Genomic DNA, 13,927 nt, shown 5'->3' on the forward strand with positions numbered 1-13,927 from the left:
GAACAATTGCAGGCACTCAAGGCAAGATGAATTCAGGTAGGACAATTTTAACAAGATGGCTGTTCAGTGTCTGGGATCGCTGACCAACACAGTCCTTGATGGTCGGTAGCGTATCTCTGTCAAAGCCAAGCTCAGTAGGAATCCTAACCGGCTGTCAAGAAGGATATCATTAAATCTCACTGAAGAGAGTGCAGAAGAGATTGACCAGGATGTTGACTGGGCTTGCGGGCTTGAATAATAGGGAGAGGTTGGATAGGCTGGCACCTTTACCTTTGGAGCTTGGGAGATACCTTATTGAGGCGCACAAGGTCGACTCTCGACTTGGCACCCAGGTTTACTGGTGGAAATCGACCAACCCTCAGAAGAAATGGAATTTCAGCTGAAGCAGAAAGCTGGCATGGCACCAGTTTAGTTGAACATCCATCCCTGAGATTGTCAACGAGATGCTGGACCTAACATTTACCAGGTTCGCCAGTCCTTTAGAATGACAATTCCTACGCAGAAAGAAATCACCACAAAAGAAAAAGCTGATTCCAGCAGAAGTCTTGGACACGATGATGGAGAGAGAGCTAAAAAGCGTTTTATTTTCCCAAGCAATTCATTCCGATGGCTTCACTGACACAGTAATTGCAACACAAAAGGGGGTTCAGTATTAAATGACTGTTTATGGGATACGATGTGTAAAAAAATAATACCTGCGTTGTCTAAATGTGCATGCTGCTTCGCCAGTCACATGTTGAGAAATCATTCACTGCAGTATACGTGTGTCTAATTTATATGCGTCTAGAAAAAGGCATGCTGCTGGTTTGGAGAAGGAGGCTGCTTGCGTGAGTTGTAGAAGCTGCTACCGTTTCAATGTTTACTGCTGAACGCGTCAACCGATGGAGAGAGAGAAACAAAAATGAGAACGTTTTATAAGACTATCCACTATCCAGATATTGCAAAGGCAATATCATTTTCATTTCAATGTTTGCAACTCCAACAGAAACTTTTACCATCAGTCTTTAAGCAAAAGGAATGCTTTAATTGTGATAGACTTATTGTACCGCTGATGTCAATTCTCACATCACTTTAATGGATGTTAGTTTAGTCTCCAAAGCCCTGTGTATTGTCGATTATAAATAAAACATTGCGTATCCACTTCGAAGTGAGAATTTAAAAAGAAATTATTTCTCATGGTTCATTCGGATGTGCATTTAATCATTGTCTCATCTTCCAATTATTTTTCTAAGAGCTTGTCTGGGAACTTGGGTGAAGCAGAGGGGGATGTGTCTCTTGTTTGGTGTGTGTTATATTAAAATATATAGATATTTTTATTGCGTGACCTGAAATTAATTTAAACAGATAACAAATCTTACGTCTCTGTAGACTTATCAAGCACACTCTACGACCATGCTCTTTATGGGAGTACTGTAATTGGCTACTTAAACACATTGCAGTGAATTCACTGAACACATGTGTCGGAAGGAACTGCAGAAGCTGGTTTATACTGAAGATAGACACAAAGAACCGGAGTAAACTCAGCGGTTCAGGCAGCATCTCTGGAGAAAACGAAGAGGTGACGTTTCGGGTCGAGGCCCTTCTTCACAAGGGTTTGAAGAAGGGTCTCGACCCAAAACATCAACTACCCCTTTTCTTCGGAGATGCTGCCTGACCCGCTGAGTTACCCCAGCACTTTGTGTCTACCCATCACTACATGCCTTTTATCTCTGACTCCCAGCTCAGAAGAAACAGCTTTTGCCCAATGGATTCCTCACACAATTTTAAAGATGTTGTTGGATTGTTCTCAGGTGAATCAATCAGCTTTAACGCATAGTAAAAGCACAAACGTTGGGACATTATGTTGCAGCTCTTTGGTGAGACCATTGGTGTGACCACACCTGGAGTACTGCAAGTAGTTTTGGATGCCCAGCTACAAGAAGGATGTCATTAGGTTGGAAAGGGCGCAGAAGAGCATGTTGCCTGGGCTGGCAGTCTTGAATTATATGGAGAGGTTGGATAGGCCGAGACTTTTTCCGTTGGAGCAGAGGAGGAGGAGGAGGGGTGATCTTATTGAGGTGCGCAAGATCATGGGTGGCATGGATAGCGTGAACACTCACCTTTTTTTCCCCAGGGTGGAGGATTCTAAAACTAGAGGGCAGAAGCTTAAAGGTGAGGGGGGAAGAGAGTTAAAATGGTCCTCGGGGGCAACTGTTTCACTCAGAGATCCGTATCTGGAATGAACTGCCAGAGGAAGCTATGGGACCAGATACGATCACGACTTTTAAAAGCCACTTGGACAGATACAAGGATAGGAAGGGTTTAGAGGCATGTATGAGACATGAGGCATGTATGAGACATAGGGCCAAATATGAGACAAATGGGACTAGTCCAATAGGCCAACTTGGTCAGCATGGACACGAAGGGCTGAAGGGCCTGTTTCTGTGCTGTACTACTGTATGACTATGCTTTGCTGCTTGCTGTACTAGCGGTTGAGTGGGGGTTGGGGTTGAGGGGTAACAGTATTTTGGGTAAAATTTGGTCCGTGCGTGGAGTATCCAGAGAAGTGAAGAGATATATGTCGTGAGCAGCTGACTGTCTGCTCTATCTCCCTTCCAACTCCCTCTTCCCTCGTTATCTCAACCTCCCCCCTCTCTCTCCTTCCCTCACTGCATCCTGACCGCTCACATTTCCCCCTCACTATTTCTTGAATCTCTTCCCTCAAACCTCATCACTCACTATCACCTGACCTCCCACTCCCCACACTCTCTCCCCTCACACTCTCCCCCCTCACTCTCTCCCCCCTCACACACTCTCCCCTCACACTCTCCCCCCTCACTCTCTCCCCCTCACACTCTCTCCCCTCACACTCTCCCCCCTCACACTCTCCCCCCTCACTCTCTCCCCCCTCACACTCTCTCCCCTCACACTCTCCCCCTCACACTCTCCCCCCTCACTCTCTCCCCCCTCACACTCTCCCCCCTCACACTCTCCCCCCTCACACTCTCCCCCCTCACACTCTCCCCCCTCACACTCTCCCCCCTCACACTCTCCCCCCTCACACTCTCCCCCTCACACTCTCCCCCCTCACACTCTCCCCCTCACACTCTCCCCCCTCACACTCTCCCCCCTCACACTCTCCCCCCTCACACTCTCCCCCCTCACACTCTCCCCCCTCACACTCTCTCCCCTCACACTCTCTCCGCTCACACTCTCCCCTCACACTCTTCCCTCACACTCTCCCCTCACACTCTCCCCTCACACTCTCCCCTCACACTCTCCCCTCACACACTCTCCCCCTCACACTCTCCCCTCACACTCACTCTCCCCTCACACTCTCTCCCCTCACACTCTCTCCCCCACACTGTCCCCCCTCACAGTCTCTCCCCTCACACTCTCCCCTCACACTCTCTCCCCTCACACTCTCTCCCCTCACACTCTCTCCCCTCACACTCTCCCCTCACTCTCCCCTCACACTCTCCCCTCACACACTCTCCCCTCACACTCTCCCCTCACACTCTCCACCCTCACACTCTCTCCTCACACTCTCCCCTCACACTCTCCCCTCACACACTCTCCCCCTCACACTCTCCCCTCACACTCACTCTCCCCTCACACTCTCTCCCCTCACACTCTCCCCCTCACACTCTCCCCCCTCGCACTCTCTCCCCTCACACTCTCTCCCCTCACACTCTCTCCCCTCACACTCTCCCCTCGCACTCTCTCCCCTCACACTCTCCCCCTCACACTCTCTCCCCTCACACTCTCTCCCCTCACACTCTCTCCTCACACTCTCTCCCCACACTCTCTCCCCTCACACTCTCCCCTCACACTCTCTCCCCTCACACTCTCCCTCCTCACACTCTCCCCCTCACACTCTCCCCCTCACACTCTCTCCCCTCACACTCTCCCCCTCACACTCTCCCTCCTCACACTCTCCCTCCTCACACTCTCCCCCTCACACTCTCCCCCCTCACACTCTCCCCCTCACACTCTCCCTCCTCACACTCTCCCTCCTCACACTCTCCCCCCTCACACTCTCCCCCCTCACACTCTCTCCCCTCACACTCTCCCCCTCACACTCTCCCTCCTCACACTCTCCCTCCTCACACTCTCCCCCTCACACTCTCCCCCTCACACTCTCCCCCTCACACTCTCCCTCCTCACACTCTCCCTCCTCACACTCTCCCCCCTCACACTCTCCCCCCTCACACTCTCCCCCTCACACTCTCCCTCCTCACACTCTCCCCCTCACACTCTCCCTCCTCACACTCTCCCTCCTCACACTCTCCCCCCTCACACTCTCTCCCTCACACTCTCTCCCTTCACATAATGTGAGGGGGGAAATATTTAATAGGAATCTGAGGGGTAACATTTTTTCCACAAAGGGTGGTGGGTTTATGGAATGAGCTGCCGAATGAGGTTGTTGAGGCAGGGACTATCGCAACGTTTAAAATGCATTTGGACAGGTACATGGATAGGACAGGTTTAGAGGGATATGGCAGGTGGGACTAGTGTAGATGGGGCATGTTATTGTGGGCAAGTTGGGCTAAAGAGCCTGTTTCTACACTGTATGACTCTATGACACACTTAACCACAATTACATTCACAGACGCACTGCCATTAACACTTACATGCGCAGTTTTTCACACACACCCACACATAAAAAGGCACATATTCATAATCCGACGCAGATATATTGCAGCTTGAAGAGCAAGTCAAAGCGAGGAATTGTGTAGAGTAAACTCAGCAACCATCCCAGACTCTTACACCATCCACAAGATGCCGATCACCAATGAGATGGACAACTATACATTTGCCTCGACAAGTGCAGTTTCAACTCTCGAGCTCGAAGACTATTCAACGTAAAGAAGATTATTTGATTACCATCGCCCTATTTATTCACCAACCTGAGACGTTAACTCTTGTTTTCCTCACCACAGATGCTGCCAAACCTGCTGAGTGTTTCCACCATTTTCTGTTTTTTGTTTCAGATTTCCAACACCTGCAATTTTAAAGAAAATATTCAACCTTTATTTTTTTTTTACCTGACCATGAAGTTGAAAAATGAGCTCCAAACCTCTGCACATTGACAACAACAAAGTCATTCATGGAAGGACACAAAATGCTGGAGTAACTCAGCAGGTCAGGCAGCACCTCTGGAGAAAAGGAATAGGTGACGTTTCGGGTCTGAACCCTTCTTTAGACTGAAAGTAGAGGTGGGGGGGACATGTGAAAAGGCCAGCAACAGATGACCTCAGGAAGGGTGGAGCCCACAATGTCCCATTGTTGGCTGTGGAAGGTGTGATAACAAGAGGAATTCAAGGATACAAACAGTGGAACTAGAGTGGGGGGTGGGGGGGAGGAGGAGGGGGGAGGAGGGGGGGGGGGGGGAGGGGGAGGAGGAGGGGGGAGAGAATGCAAGAGTTTACTTGAAATTAGAGAAATTAAAACTCATACTATTGGGTTGTAAGCTGCCCAAGCGAAATACAAGGTGCTGTTCTTCCAATTTGGGTGTGGTCTCACTCTAATACTGGAGAAGGCCAGTGTGGGAATGGGAAGGGGAGTTAAAATGTTTGGCAACTGGGAGATTGCATAAGCAGACTGAGCGCAAGTGTTCAGTGAAACACTTGCCAATCCCACGCTATGGTCTTGCCGAATGTTACTCGCGGTGTGTTCATGTTGGAACAATTAGGGGTGGGCCAGTGTTGGTCGGGTGGGTGGATTCTCCACCCTGCTTTGTTTTATGTTACTGGGGTCCCATGTTTGATCACCTTGTCAGCAAGGTAGGGCGTTGGGAATGCGGACTAGAGATTTAGGCCACAGAAATCTCTGGAGTCAGGAAGGGAAACGAGGGCTTCAGGTACACCTCCTACCGTTGTTTCACAGTGCAGGAGTTAGTTATCCTCGCGGATCCCCGGTTGGAAAGCCGCCATGATGCTCGCAAAGGACGACGGGAGCCGTCACTGAGGAACCTCGCCTTGCTGACGTTGCTGCTGAAGGCACCGGTGGTGCAGCTGGTAGAGTTGCGGGTGGGGCCTGGGTCGTAGCCACGGAGGCGTCCGGGAGAGCGCCCGATAGTGGAGCGGTGGAGGATGGGAGGTGGTGGAGAGGTCAGCACAGCGTTCGGTGATGGCGCCGACCGATGGTCGAGGACGGAGCGCGTGAGAGTGAGGACGCCGCTGCCGGGGGAAGGGAGAATACAGGGGGACCTGGCGTGGGGGGACCGCCGTGAGTGAGGGGAAGGAACACAGGAGGACTCAGCACGGTGGGGACCGCCGTGAGTGAGGGGGAGAATACAGGGGGACCTGGCGCGGATGCTTTGCAACTTTGTAAGCGCCCTTTACGTGGCAGAGTTTCACTGTGACCTGTCACGAGTGACAATAAAGTATTCATTCATTCAGTTGCTGCCCTCCAGCTCCAGTGATTTGGCTTCAAACCTGACCTCCATTGCCCTCTGTGTGGAGTTTGCACGTTCCCCTGTCTCTGTGCTGATTCCGCCCGGGTGCTCTGGTTTCCTCCCACATCCCCGAGACGTGCAGGCTGGTGGTTAATTGGCCGCTGGAAATTCCCCGCAGGTGCGGCATTGGAATCAGGGCAGAGTTGGTTGGGGGAATGACATCGCGTTAGTGTGAGTGGGAATCTGAGGGTCAGCATTGAAGGGGGATATTTCCATGCTGGATGACCCACTCCACGACACATGTATGCTTCAGTGAACAACTCATCGGTGGCTGGAAGTGTGCAGGGAGCAAGGATGGCACATAATTAATTCCAACACATAAGGCAGTATTAACCTGCCCAAGGCCACAACCCGTGAAGGGCTGAAATAGAAACTCTCATGAAATGGTTCAATGGTCCATTATTGTCAAGTACGCACGGCACAGTGAAATTCTTTTGCACAACCCACAACGCCATATTTTGGCGCCATTTACAAAGAAATGGTCCAAGTCCAAAGTCCACATGCTGGAAGTACTGGAGTGCCCCCGATCCAGGTGAGACCAGGTAAGCCCAGGTGAGCCCAGGTAACCCCAGGTAAGCTCCTGGCTGCTGCGGGCCCACGACCCAACATCCCTCTCCTCGCCCGACTGACCGACCTCCCCTGTGTTCCGGGGCGCGCCTCCTGCAGTCAACCTTGAAGGCGCTGACCTGAAAAGGCAATGACCTGAGACAATTATTTGGAGTATTGCATGCAATTATTGTTTTTTAACTAAGTTAAGTTTATTTACAGGTACACAAAGACAGTGAAAACACTTGTCTAAGGAAACGTCTCTCTAAAATAAGGAATGCACAGAAAGTATCAAACCAAAACGTCGTTACGTTCCTCTAACGAGCAATAGACAATAGACAATAGACAATAGGTGCAGGAGGAGGCCATTCGGCCCTTCGAGCCAGCACAGCCATTCAATGTGATCATGGCTGATCATTCTCAATCAGTACCCCGTTCCTGCCTTCTCCCCGTACCCCCTGACTCCGCTATCCTTAAGAGCTCTATCTAGCTCTCTCTTGAATGCATTCAGAGAATTGGCCTCCATTGCCTTCTGAGGCAGAGAATTCCACAAAGCACTTAAGCCTCTGCAGTACAGCGGCCCCGGAGAGCAGCCATGGTGACCCCCAGTCACCGCTCGCTCCCTCCCTCTCCGGCAACACAAGATTATGACGGGACAGAGAGGGAGGATTGTACAAACCTTGTTCTCATGGTGCGGCCATCTATAAGGCTGGTTTACTTGGGATAGTCATAGAGGCCTGTTTCCGTGCTGTATCTCTGAACTAAACTAAAATGTTTGTGGGCAAAATCTGTGCCAAGTGTTTGTGGGCAAAATCTGTGCAACTCTGCCACCTACTGGCAACGCAGAGTTGCAACATAATGATGGCACTTCCACCACTTTCCCGTTGGAATTGGTGATCTTCTCAGTGAGAAAACCAATACCTCCTCAGTTTATTGCATTCACAACTCACTGGGGAACATTCGGTGGAACACAGACTTAACTTGATGTATCATAGTAAAACCTTGACTTCTTTCCTAACTTAACCAACCACTTAACTTTATTCCAGTATGTGGAAGCGAAGATGAAGCCAAAGACAGTGAATTTAATGGTTATGTTTACAGTACCTTCACTGATCCTTATTTGTTTGAAACTGGCACGGTGGCACAGCGATAGAGTTGCTGCCTCGCAGTGCCAGAGACCTGGAATCGATCCTGACTGTGGGTGTTGTCTGTACGGAGTTTGTACGTTCTCCCCGTTAGCCGCCTGGGTTTTCTCCATGTTCTCCAGTTTCCTCCCACACTTGAAAGTCGTACAGGTTTTGTGTGTTAATTGACTTCGTTAAAAATTGTAAATTGTCCCTGGTGTGTGTAGGATAGTGTCAGTGTACTGGGATCACTGGTCGGTGCGGACCCGGTGGACCAAAGGGCTTGTTTCTGCTAAACTAAACCAAACCCTGGTCCAATACTCATCACCCCACATGGATTAGCTGGGCCGTAGGGCCTGTTTCCATACTGTATGGCTCAGATAAATCTGCCATCATTCTCTTTGTTTCCCAGTCCAGCCAATTTGTCCGTGCCATAATTATCAGTCCAGGCCACATCCTGTCAATTTCCTGTGCACCGTCTCCAGTGCACATCTGCTCTGCAGTGGGTCATGGTCGACTGGGAAGGCCCAGCTCACCTGCTGCAGACCGGAGACCCACGCTGCGGACGGGAGCCCACCTGGGAAGGCCCAGCTCACCAGCTGCAGTCCGAAGACCCGCGCTGCGGACGGGAACCCACCTGGGAAGGCGCAGGTTGCCCGCCCAGAGAGGACAGAGTTGGGCGGAGGGCCGGTGAGCAGACCGGCTGGGGGAGGGAGTGCACGGTCTCGATGGTGGAGTGGGCCGCTGGAGGCCCTGCAGCAGCCTGGGGGCACCGTTGGACCCCGCACTGTTCCACAAGGCCAAGCACGTGGACTGGTTGCGGCCGGCAGCGGTGGAGCAGCGGCGGAGGACACCGCGGCTACGCTTGGCCAGGCCGGCCCTGCAACACTGCCAGGACAACGGGCCTTCACGGTCAGGTCAAGATCCCTACACTGGGACTTGAAAATGGCGCCAGACTCTGTGTACTGTCTCAGTGTACGACTGCTATACACTTGTACTGTAGCTGAGATGCTTATCTAAGATTGTTTAAATGCTTAGGTACATTGATACCTGTACTGAACTGAATATAACAATGAATTTCACTGTACCTCGGTACATGTGACAATATAGTACCATTGAACCATTGATAGAGAACCCTTCTCTTGTGGGTATTGAGATAAAGCCCGTTCACTCGTATTTCAGTGAATGAGTCAACGGCAGTTGGAACTTGACCTCCTGATGCAAGTGGCAGTAGAAAATGCACATGGCTGCACAGCTATTAACGTTTGAGTGACCTTCTTGCTGCAGTAGTTACTGTTGGTTGAGTAGTTTCATTAATTCTGAAGATTATCTTCACTCCAGTTGAATAGTTGTTTTAGGCAAGGAGCAACTTCACTGTGTAAAAGGCTGGGCAAAGTGCCGGGGCAATGATGCAGCCTTGTTTGAGACCAGTTTTCATTGAGATTGATTGTATGGAGACTTGATGCTTCAGTTTAGGTTAGAGATTCAACGTGGAAACAGGCCCTTTGACCCACCAAGTCCACGCCGTCCACCCGTTCACCACTAGTTCCATGTTATCCCCCTTTCCCTTCACACTAACGGCAATTTACAGAAGCCAATCAACCCACAAACCCGCGCGTCTTTGGGATGTGGGAGGAAACCCATGCAACCACAGTGAGAATCTTTTGAGTCAAGATTTGCGTGTCATTGAGAAGCAAATGAAGGATGAGACTAATTTCTTAGGGGGGCAGAATTCATCAAGTTTTGGGATAATTTGCTAATTTCGGCATCGTTCCTCCTAAATTCAAATCCAAATTATTACTACATACCATTAAAAAAATAGAAGAACATTGAGTGTCCTGTGCAGAGCTTCTAAAACACCCGGCAGACATCAATTTTCTTACATTGACTACCTATATTGCGCATCCAAGATCTTTTATTGTTCTGCTTGGTCTGATTTGTAGATTACATCTCATGTGCTACCCTCATTGATCCTCCTCATCAGCTCCTCAACAAATTCAGTAAAGCAGGAGAGATTTCCCTGAACTAATCCACTTAGTGCGTCCTTGATTAATCTGTGCCCTCTTGGCTGTGTGAGGGCTACTTCTCAGCATATTTTCTTACTACTCTCTTCAAGAGATTAACAACTTCCTCTCGGGATTCTTGGCAAGGGCTGAATTGAAAACTTTCTGCCCCTAAATCACACCTTCTTCCCGAATGTCAAAGACACTTTATGGGCCTGTCCCACTTAGGCGATTTTTTAGGCGACTGCTGGCGACTGTCAAATTCGGAGCAGATCGCCAAAATTTTCTTTTACCCTACGATAATGACCATGACAATGCCGAATCAGATCGAGATTACACCATCTACGGAAACATCACAAAATCCCCACGCTGTCGATGCTTCTCCGGCGTCCTAATTTTCGCTGAAATCACTAACAAGTTGGTAAGTACTTGAGAGTTTTGAAATATAACATCTTGCCCGGGTTACTTGAGAGGAGATCTTATTGAAACATATAAGATTATTAAGGGGTTGGACACGTTAGAGGCAGGAAACATGTTCCCAGTTTAAGAATAAGGGGTAGGCCATTTAGAACGGAGATGAGGAAAAACGTTTTCAGTCAGAGAGTTGTAAATCTGTGGAATTCTCTGCCTCAGATGGCAGTGGAGGCCTAGTCTCTGAATGCATTCAAGAGAGAGCTAGATAGAGCTCTTAAGGATAGCAGAGTCAGGGTGTATGGGGAGAAGGCAGGAACGGGGTACTGATTGAGAATGATCAGCCATGATCACATTGAATGGTGGTGCTGGCTCGAAGGGCCGAATGGCCTCCTCCTGCACCTATTGTCTATTGTCTATTGTCTAAAACCAAGCTTCACGTTAACAATGGCATAAACTGGATTGACTTCCAGTTTACTATTAGCAGTATTAAGAAATTTAATTTTAAAAGTGGTTAAATTGATTTTTTTGTGCAGAGTGTGGGCATTCTTTGAAAATGGGAGATGCATATCTGGTTTCTGGGTTGCATATCTGGGTTGGGAGCCCACTTTAAATGTAATCACTGATGGCCATAAACATCGTGAAAATTCCCACGCTTACCTGACCGTCAAACTGTCGCCTCCAATCTACCTGTCAAATGTCCTGACGGTAAATAAATTGGTTAAACACAAGTATTTTATGGTCTCTTCAAATGACTTTACTTAATTTAATATTATGTGCTTCTAAATGCATCTAAGAGAACCTAGCAAACCTGGGGACAGCGTGCGACAGCGCACGCAATAAGCAACGATACCTGGCGACAAGCCAGCTAACGCCGAGAAATTTCACTGCAGATGGTTTCTCAGCGACGCGCTGAGATCCACTATGATTCTTTGGAAGACTCCTCACGATCATCCCCGCGACACCCTGGCGAACTATCGGCGACAGCCTAGTCGCCGGCAGTCGCCTTAAAATCGCCTAAGTGGGACAGACCCTTTAAGGTGAAGGGGGCACAGTTTAAAGGAGATATGCGAGGATGACTTTTTTTACAGGGTGGTGGGTGCCTGGAATGCACTTGGGGGTAGTGGTGGGGGCAGATACGAGTGGCGTTTAAGAGGCTCTTAGATCGGCATATAGATTTGCAGGGAATGGAGTGACATGGATTATGTGCATGCAGATGAGATTAGTTTACATAGAAACATAGAAAATAGGTGCAGGAGTAGGCCATTCAGCCCTTCGAGCCTGTACGCACCGCCATTCAATATGATCATGGCTGATCATCCAGCTCAGTAGCCTGTACCTGCCTTCTCCCCATACCCCCTGATCCCTTTAGCAAAAAGGGCCACATCTAACTCCCTCTTAATATAGCCAATGAACTGGCCTCAACTACCTTCTGTGGCAGAGAATTCCACAGACTCACCACTCTCTGTGTGAAGAAATGTTTTCTCATCTCGGTCCTAAAAGACTTCCCCCTTATCCTTAAGCTGTGACCCCTGGTTCTGGACTCCCCCAACATCGGGAACAATCTTCCCGCATCTAGCCTCTCCAACCCCTTAAGAATTTTATATGTTTCTATAAGATCCCCCCTCAGTCTTCTAAATTCCAGCGAGTACAAGCCCAGTCTATCCAGGCTTTCATCATATGCAAGTCCCGCCATCCCAGGGATTAATCTGGTGAACCTTCTCTGTACTCCCTCTAAGGCAAGAACGTCTTTCCTCAGGTTAGGAGACCAAAACTGCTCCTTGGCATTATGGTCAGCACAGACATTGTAGGCTGAAGGGACTGTTCCTGTGCAGTTTTTAAATTTGTTTTATGTTCCATGTGCGTATCCCAGGCATGAATGGCCATTTCTGTTGGTCTGCTTTGCTTAATCCGACCCTGAATGATTCCACTTTGCTCCACTAGATGGCACCCTGCCTCTCGTTCGCATCCTCTCCTCTCCTCTGCAGAAATCAACATTTCCATTGTAAATAGGAAGAACTCAAACACTTGATCCGCGGGGACTGCAGTCGTTAATCCATGGCTTCTCTTTGTTCCGTGTCGCTGCCCATCCTCCCCTCCCACACTCGTCCATGTTTCTCCTCTAATCTCCAGAAGGAATGACCCATTACTGCTTTGGAACCAGGCACCCTATCATACGATACGATACGACATGATACGATACGATACAATAGAGTTTTATTTATCCCAGGAGGGAAATTGGTCTGCCAACAAGATACATGAAAGATGAAATTAAAGTAATGAGGGGAAAGGATTGGAGAGTGGGGAGGGGAGTTAGTTTACCCCCACTGAGACCAACACAATCTTAAAACATTGAACTGGATACATAGAATTGCAATGGGCTATTTGACAGTGGTGGCTTCATGAGACCTACTGCGGAGTGTCGGGAGCATGACTGACCCTCACCATTTAACAATGGTGAGACAGTGGGCGGCTATTTGACTGTGTTGGAATCACCACCACCTATTTGATTGCACCATTAGCTGGTAGAATGGAGACAGGCTATTTGACTCTGAGGGAATCACAACTGATAATGTTTCTGTGGTATTTATTCACGAAATGCTGGAGTAACTCAGCAGGTCAGGCAGCATCTTGGGGAGGAAGAATGGGTGATGTTTCGGGTCGAGACCCTTCTTCAGTCTGAAGGTCTGAAGAAGGGTCTCGACCCGAAACGTCACCCATTCCTTCTCTCCAAGGTGCTGCCTGACCTGCTGAGTTACTCCAGCATTTTGTGAATAAATACCTTCGATTTGTACCAGCATCTGCAGTTATTTTCTTACACCACATGTTTCTGTGGTAGGTCAATAGGACTGTGTTGAAGTCATGATCATCTATTCCAGCCACAGTGGGTGGAGTTCAACAGGTTGTTGACTGAGGTGCAATTACACTTTAGACTTTACTTTAGACTTGAGAGATAAAGGAAGCGGGTCCTTCAGCCCACCACTTCCGCGCCAACGACTGGCGATTACTCCTCCACACAGTCCTCCACACAAGGGACAACTTACGGTTTTTACTGAAGCCAATTCATCTACAAACCTGTGCTACTTTGGAGTGTGGGAGAAAACCTGGAGCGCCCGGAGAAACCCCACGCAGGCAAAGGGCGAATCTACCAGCTCCGTACAGACAGCACCTGTCGTCAGGACCCAACCAGAGTCTCTGGCGCTGTAAGGCAGCAGCTCTACCGCTGTGCCACTGTGCCGCCCAGTTGACAATTTGACCAAGATGGAATAACCACAGGCTACTTGACAGTGGGAGGTAACTGTGGCAGGTGGTGGCATGATGTTCGAGTGTGTTGAAAGCTATTTGGAGTCGTAGTGAAACAGCATGGAAACATGCCTTTTGGCCTGCATCCGTGACACTTCATC

The sequence above is a fragment of the Rhinoraja longicauda genome, chromosome 33 (assembly GCF_053455715.1).
Source record: "Rhinoraja longicauda isolate Sanriku21f chromosome 33, sRhiLon1.1, whole genome shotgun sequence".
Lineage (NCBI taxonomy): Eukaryota > Metazoa > Chordata > Chondrichthyes > Rajiformes > Arhynchobatidae > Rhinoraja > Rhinoraja longicauda.